Here is an 8,150-nt window from a genome sequence, read left to right on the forward strand (position 1 = left end):
AAAAACGAAGACACAAGTGGTCTTCTTGAAATCCAAGCTATGGTAACATTTTTGGATATATGTAGGAATATTAATACGGGTTGGTTGTTGATCAAATCTTCCATAAAGTCATTTTGGCCTTATGGAATTTGATTATGTGATCTACCCGTATTTACATCCAAATATGATACCATATTTCTTAATAACACGTGTATCTGGTCTGACAGTACTTTGCCCGGTCTGACAGAACTTTTTACCGTGTCAGACTAAACGGTTGATAGTGATAAAAAAATTCGACAACTCTGGAATCATCCATAGTGGATGTCAACATTGCTTTATACTAAATGTTTACGGTTTTACCTTCATAGTTTTCGGCTTATTGCCCATTGCCTACTTAAATGGGTATGGCATCAATCGCTGAAAAAATATTACCTTTAAGTAAATGTTACATAGATGCTTTGAATCCAACAATGATGTCACCCATGAGGTTGATAAATGGAACTGAAAATGAACTGAAACCGAAATCTGCTTGATGGCTACGTGCAACTGACAAGGAAAATAACTCTTATTAACTTAAACAGAATGGAACAAAATCATGTATTTAACCTCGGTAGCCATTGATCAATTTATCCAAGAATAAAAGATTTCTTAACAGGAAAAACATTCATAATCAACGATATAAAAAATAAACTATTGTTATAATAAGTGACTGTCTTTTCAGTACCTAATAGGACTTTCATTTGTAATACAACAAAACTGCAATACTGTTCAAGAGCATTTGGTGTAAGGGAGGGGAGGGGGGCAATATATATCGGAATCCGGTATTAAAAAAGCGTAATGGTGGATTGTGTTCAGATCGATGGTTCTTATCTCTTAACTAATCATCAAGGGATATAAATTGCATTAAACCTATTATAACTTACAATTTACATTAAAATGAGTTAATTTTAGGAATTATGCAAGTTATTCTTTTTAAAAAAATTTGGTTTTTTTTTTATAAATTGTGTCAAGGTTATCGTCACATAGAATAAACCTGTTAACAAGAGTTTTCAAAATCTTCTGTCAAATCGGACATATACACATCTTCGATTTCTTAAATTCTTGATGTGATAAAGAACACTTTGGAAAACTATTAATATACACTCACCTAAAAATTATCGACAAAAAGATCACGACAATTCTTATAATCACATATGTAATACAAAAAGGCTATTGATTGTATTATAGTGAAACATCTCTATTGTATAAAGTAGTGGCATGGTGATATAAAAGCAGTTTGCAACACCTGGAGAAACACATAAAAATCCAACATGTGTAATCTCTCGTTTTGATTTAAAGTACAGTGCATGAAAGATCGAGAGAAACACAAACAAATGCTACATGAAGTATTCCTTATCTTGACATAACTGCAATTTTCGTAACCCGCAGTCAAAATTAACTAGGTTTTAGAAATGAATTCGCGCCATCTCGATAAATTATCTGTTATGTCGCTGTTTTGGCCATGAAATGTGCCTTCGCTGTTAAATATGATTGTATTTACATGTACATGAATTTGTACATGAATAGCCTGGACACGAGTCTGTTTTTTTTCTTTAAAGTAAAGAGCCTATGGCAAAGTCATTTAAAATATACCAGTCTCAATGAATGATCCTCAACAAACAAATTGTATGCTTTGCAATTTATTAATTATTTATTTATGATAAAACAAGTTCAAATCATCCGAGTAAACCGTACTATAATTAAGTTAAAACGTTTGATAGCTGATGAATAATGAGCAGTTATACACTTGGCCATTAGTCGTATGTCCTTTTTGAAACAAAGCCCGGCTGAACTGTTGAGGCAGTTTTTGTATATAGTAAAGTCTTGATAAAAAGAAAAGTTTTCTAGAATAGGATTACACAGCGACGCCCCCATTAGGTCGCCAGGCAAAGCCCTAGTGGGTGAAAGGTGGGCGAGTCCCTAATAAGTTTTAAGATCTTTTTAAGTAAATTGTTAACATTGTTATTGACCTAATTACCGATTGTGCAGTAAATGCGTAGATCTTAACCTTGCAAAAGTTCTCAAATTCAACCATTGATAAACAACTTTATTAACTAAAGCAAGCCAATTATTATGTTTTTATATCATAAGATATTAAATTTTGGACAAAATCAACCCTCTTTGAAAAAAAAAATTCAAAGTGCGTTATAAAGGTACATCAACATTTTTTAGTATCGACACTCTTAACGCACATTGAAAAAATATTTTCATATCAAAAACTCTGGAACTGAATTTCTAATTTGTTGATAGTATGATGATCTGTTAACACTCGTGAATCTAATTTACCGTATTTAGTACGGGGATGTGGGGGAGAGGGGTGAACCAATGATACAGGTCAAATACCAGTGCATCATTTAAAGGGGCATGGTCACGATTTTGGTCAAATTCAATTTAACTATTGCTTTAAGAATGTATTGCTAATGATCAAGTGAAATTTGAGAGTCGGATGTAGAGTTATGAGCAAGATACAGGGCTTACAATTCTTTGTCATGTAAACAAGGCCCTTGCCCTGTTTTTGTTTACAAAGGTTCAATTTACCTGTAAAAAAATCTTTTTTAAAAAATAAGCTTGTCAATATTTTTATTAACTTTAAGCATAAATAAACAGTTTCTAACGTTCAACACATTCATTTTAGGTTTAAAACTGGGATTTTTACTTAAACATTCAAAATGTAAACAAAAGAATTGTAAGCTCTGTAACTTGCTTATAACTCACTCAAATTGTGGATGCCTATTAGAAATTCCTTACTGAAGCATTGGAAACATTAGAATCGGAAAAATGATTTTTGACCAAAATCGTGACCATGCCCCTTTAACTGATTACAAGATGAAGGTCCCTTGTCACTCATTTCTCCTTCCAAAACATATGATATTCAGCAACTTTGGGTAAACATTTAAGATAAGAAAAAGAAATATGTCCTGTATAAGTACATGCAGTGTTATTGAAAAAATGAGCTGGCCAAACAATAATTTCTCCATTGGTATGTTAAAGAATCAATGTGTTTCAACATTAACCTTTTTTTCGTATTCAAATCAAAAATCACTTCAATAAAATAATATTAATATTAACGAACATTAAATTATTATAAACTTAAAAATAAGCATTAGGATATGGGTTAATTTTCTCGCACTGATCTTCTAAAAGATCATATTGTTTTTGATAAATAGAATTAATGTATTCTTTTTCACATCATATTTGCAATAAACCAGTTGAAATATATTATACATTGATCTCCATTATTCATATCTATAAATCATATTCGTTCGGACATAGCCCAATATACTAGATAAGAAGTAAATTTGATGCATACTCAAAAAAGGAAAATGCAGTTGCTAAGCGATGAAGTTTTTGTCATATTTGGAGAATTCAAACCTCCCTAATTTTTCTATCTGTGTAAATTGTCGATATTGTCGTATGGGAAAAGGAAGAATTCTCTTCTAGAAACTGTTTATTAAGTTAGCTGAGAATACAATGAGTTCATTTTTAAATATATCACATTAGGTTAACAAAGTTAAAACAATCATTTATTGTATATAAAACTCAACTATTTTCACTATAAATCCTGAACATTTTTTTTCAAAGTGCGTTAATATCAACGATATCAACGCACTTTGAATTTTTTTTTCAAAGTGCGTAGACTCGGTCTAAAACGCACTTTGAAAAAAATTTCAAAGTGCGTAATTTTTCAAAGTGCATTGTAACACACCTCTCTATTTAATTTTCTGAGTGGTTTTTACATGTTTTACAGTTACTCTGTTGCACGATCGTGTGAGAACCACGCATTTGAGACATTTTACTGTTCAAAAACAAAACAATTTGTCATAGTTGCTTTTAAAGCTTTCGTTTCTTTAAACAGTCTGTGTAGGAATGTTTATGATATTGTGCTATATTTACTGTTCTTCCAACGATTTCATGAAAATTAATAAACTGCCAAGGATGTAGAAATACAAACGTGTCTAATAAATATTGAAGAGTACAAAGCACAATGCCATAGTCAAGTCCCATCAGAATATTACACTCGAAGATACCGGTATATAACATGTGATATGTTGTGAAAAGAACAAATTACAACCCTCCTTCAGAAAAGAATATTATTTGAAGGAACAATATTTATTTCCTTTTTACCCTGTGGTAAACTGAGAAAGGTACATGTAGTGACTAGTAATGCTAGTTTTAACAAGAACTTAATAGACTTTTGATGAGATGTTACTATCTAGTTTGCTCGTTAAAACAAGCTGTCAGATATTGATGTCCTTTCTTTTGATTCGCTAAAAGTTGATATTCATAAACTGTCAAACTTTAAGAGTTTATTTTCTCAGGAACTGCCTTGCTGTGTAAAAGTAAAATTGATGCAGTTTCAACTGAAATATACAGTCCTGGATGAAGTCGGACATCCATTTTGACTTTCTCACGTACCAAAGACAAAGCTTTTGTTAAAACGGCTCTATTATATTTTGGGCAATTGGAAGGAAAACATACGTATTTAAGTATGTGATAAGCTAGAATTGTTATGGGGTGTTCATTTGCCAACCTTATAAGATGCACTAGATGAAACTTCAATGATCATGCTTTGTTAATTAAGTTAATTTGTTAACTAAGGGTCTGGAAAGGCAACTGAATGGTATGTCATTCAGTAACATTTTAGCTTTCCTTAATTACCTAGTTTTGTCTTGTGATGGCAGTATTATTCATCAACGCCTTTTTGAGCTGCAACTTTGTTTTCTATCATTAATTGAGGAGGAGAGGCTGGTTCTGTATTACCTTCCAATACTACTATTCAAAAGAGAGCGCGCCTCCTTTTCGGTGCACTGAGGCTCCAGTTTCCAGGTTTCCAAAGCTCTATGAAAACAACAGAATTTTCAGTAATTTTCCCCCCACACAAAAATATAACAGTAGACTTAAGAAGTTGAACTACTGGTAATTGTTTCAGTGCTACGTGAATCATTCTGTTGATTATAATCAAAAGCAAACACGAGTTCATGGAACAAGAGGAAGTGTCACGAATTCATTCAAGAAAACTTTCAAATTGAGAAAAAAAACATACCAGCCAGAAATAAACAACAAACATATATACGTCCTACATCAATGTTTACTTCTACTCACAATCTTTCATATTCTCATTTGCGCAGCGCGGTTTCATTCACAAATGTTATGACTTAAATGTTATTTTAACGAGAATTTTTTTCCCACCTGCTTTCATGGGAAGACTAAGTACGCACCCCCCCCCCCCCATCAATTCAACGCAAGATGTCGGTTCTAATTTTCCTCGGGTGATGCTTTATTTATTAACAAATTGTTTTATTTCGGTCAAACTGCAAATATTGATAATATGGCCAGTTATGAATCTTATTGTCATAATGACAGGTTATCTGTAAAAATGATAAATAGAAAACAGTGATTATAATAGCGGTTCTTTATCAATACGGTGAGAGGTTATCAATAACATTTCGTGTTTAACCGAGTTTTTTTTTTATTAGGTTTTGTTTTCCAGTGCAATCCCACATTTTAATATAATAATGATTGTAGATTTTAAATAAGCTTCTAACTTTGAAAACATTACTAATCGCTCTTTGTTGAGTTCTTCGAGTTTCATGCTGTGTAGTAAATTGATTTGAGAACGTTCTCGTTAGATTTTCATTCTGAGCAGAAAGACAATTTAAATGTAAATAAATAGTTAAATAGTACTTCTATGCAATAATAAATTAAGGTATTCGGTATATTTTCGTTATTTTTAATTTAAGATCTAAAGTTATAATCTGCTAATCATTTTACTTAATAAAGTATTATCCAGGTTGTTTTTTATTTGAAAAAACAACAACTTTTTTAAATTAAGAATCCTGATACAATGTATCATGATTCATGAACTTTGAATCATTTCTCAAGAGCTTGGACTTTGAGAAGTTGTGTCAAACAGCAATGTGACGTAGCCCTGTCTATTTCATTGGTGGCCACTCAGCCATGGCTCTTTGAAATCTACAAATTTGTCTATATTTTAAGCTAATACTACATGTATACAATCTACAGCTAGCCATATTTCACCTGAAACTAGCGTCACTTTTAAGTTGTTTTGATGCAAGAAAAAGATGGTTAAGTCTTATCAAAAGTCCAATGTCTTGATAAAAGTGTCCTAACAGATTTAGTATGTATACAAGAACAACAGCAAAAATCATAAAAACAACTTGTCTTGAGCCAACTGAAAACATTGTTATGATTCCATGACCGCCCCCCCCCCCCCCCTCCAATCCCTCTTCCACCCCCACCCCCCTCGACAAAGCTTCTTTAGGGGATTTGGGGATTAGGTTATCTCGTAAACACTTTGATTGATAGAAAAAATCTAAGTTTACTCTAGCACCTTTTGATCTATCACTTATTGAAATATCTTTAGCGACAATCTTTACTCAGGAGCTTGGGTAATCTCAATGCGATACTGTATTTATTTAACGTGATGTTGATCTGACGAATCCGTGTGTGTATGTGTTCCAATAAATTGAATGTCAGCAATTTTCATCAGAACAAGACCTTGAAAACAAGTGCGTATGTAACCGATATTAAAAGACCATAAATCCCACGAGAGCTTTATGAAATTAAAATATTTTAAACGAAAAAACTAGGTTTTTGTAATACGTGATATGAACAGTCTCTCGAGGTGAATGACTAAATATCAAATGCAATTAACTTGCAAAGCGCATGACAAATATGCAGGATACAATTTCGATGAAGCATGACAAGTAAATATTGAAAGCTTTTAGAAAAAAAATACTTTTGAAATACCATTACAAATCAAATGCAGCAGCATGTATTTCTACTGCTTTTAAATAATCAATTTCTGTCATTCGATTTAAACTTGGTATTTTATGCACGCGCTGAGTTGCTAAATTCCTGAATAGGCCATTTCTGTCACATGATATAGTTACTATTTACATGCACCAAAGTTATATTTAAGAAATAATTGTTTATTGTAGAATCACATTTCAAAATGAATTGCCGCCTATAATATTGTTTTGAAAACATAACGTTGATAGGTAATTTAACTCTTAGTTATTTTCATTGTCCATTAAAGACATACGTTCTTTTCCGATAACAACGTGGAAGCGCGCCCGCGGAATAGAATCGACAATTTCAACTAAAACGTGTATTGTAAAGACAGAATACCCAAGGGGAATATTAAAATGCAGCATACTAAAAATAATATTGAGCAAATTTATCTTTAATTATATTTTGTTCATTATTATTTTCAATATGATGTATTTTTAATGATTCGCAACGAGGGGGGGGGGGGGTATTTTATCTTTTCGGGGGAAGGGTCCGAAGCCTCCTTTATTCGAAATTTTGCAATGGGAATTGAATGAATTTGAATTTTCAAGGCTGAGTCTTCTAATCCGCGCATGATATATCCGACATGATGGTCAGTTTTCAACTAATCGGCATAGTAAAGAAACATGACTGTTGACTTATTGCCCAGTGTTCATTATTGGATGTTCTGTCCATTCTCTTCCTAGTAATTGGATTACAAAGTTCAAGTTCATATATTTTTCCCTCATAACATATACTGTTACGTGAGGTGCAGAAGAATTATTATAATATACAAAAGTATAAGAAAAGCAGGATTTATAAAAGGAAAGCAGAAAAAAGAAACAATCAATTTTATGTACATGTAGTTATTACGTAGGATGACTGATCAAATTAAATATTTAAATAATAATTAAAGTACAGATTTTCATAAGAAATACATGGTTTGAAGATGACATAAGTGTTCTTAATTTTAACCTGTTTGGATTTTTTTTAATAATCACTAAATATTTTTTTACATGACTGTATGTGTGACAATGCACTACATTCTAAATTCATCGGCTTGATTGGCTTTTAACAAATAAGCCGCACTTGCGTCTTCACTTGGAGTATTCATATTTATATGAGTATTGTTCCGCCTACCAATTTCTATAGTGAGGCCGAAAACGTCTCAAAATGATACGCAGTTATGAAAAAAATCAACATTAATTTCATAATAGAAGCTATAAAATTTAAGGCCTACGTAATTGCTTAGAAACGGCTGCAAAGGTTGTATTTCTCAGTTCTGAGAAAATTCGATACATGTGGGGAAAGAGGCGTAGGCAAGTTTTTGTTGATCCTCA

The sequence above is a fragment of the Magallana gigas genome, chromosome 9 (genome assembly GCF_963853765.1).
Source record: "Magallana gigas chromosome 9, xbMagGiga1.1, whole genome shotgun sequence".
Lineage (NCBI taxonomy): Eukaryota > Metazoa > Mollusca > Bivalvia > Ostreida > Ostreidae > Magallana > Magallana gigas.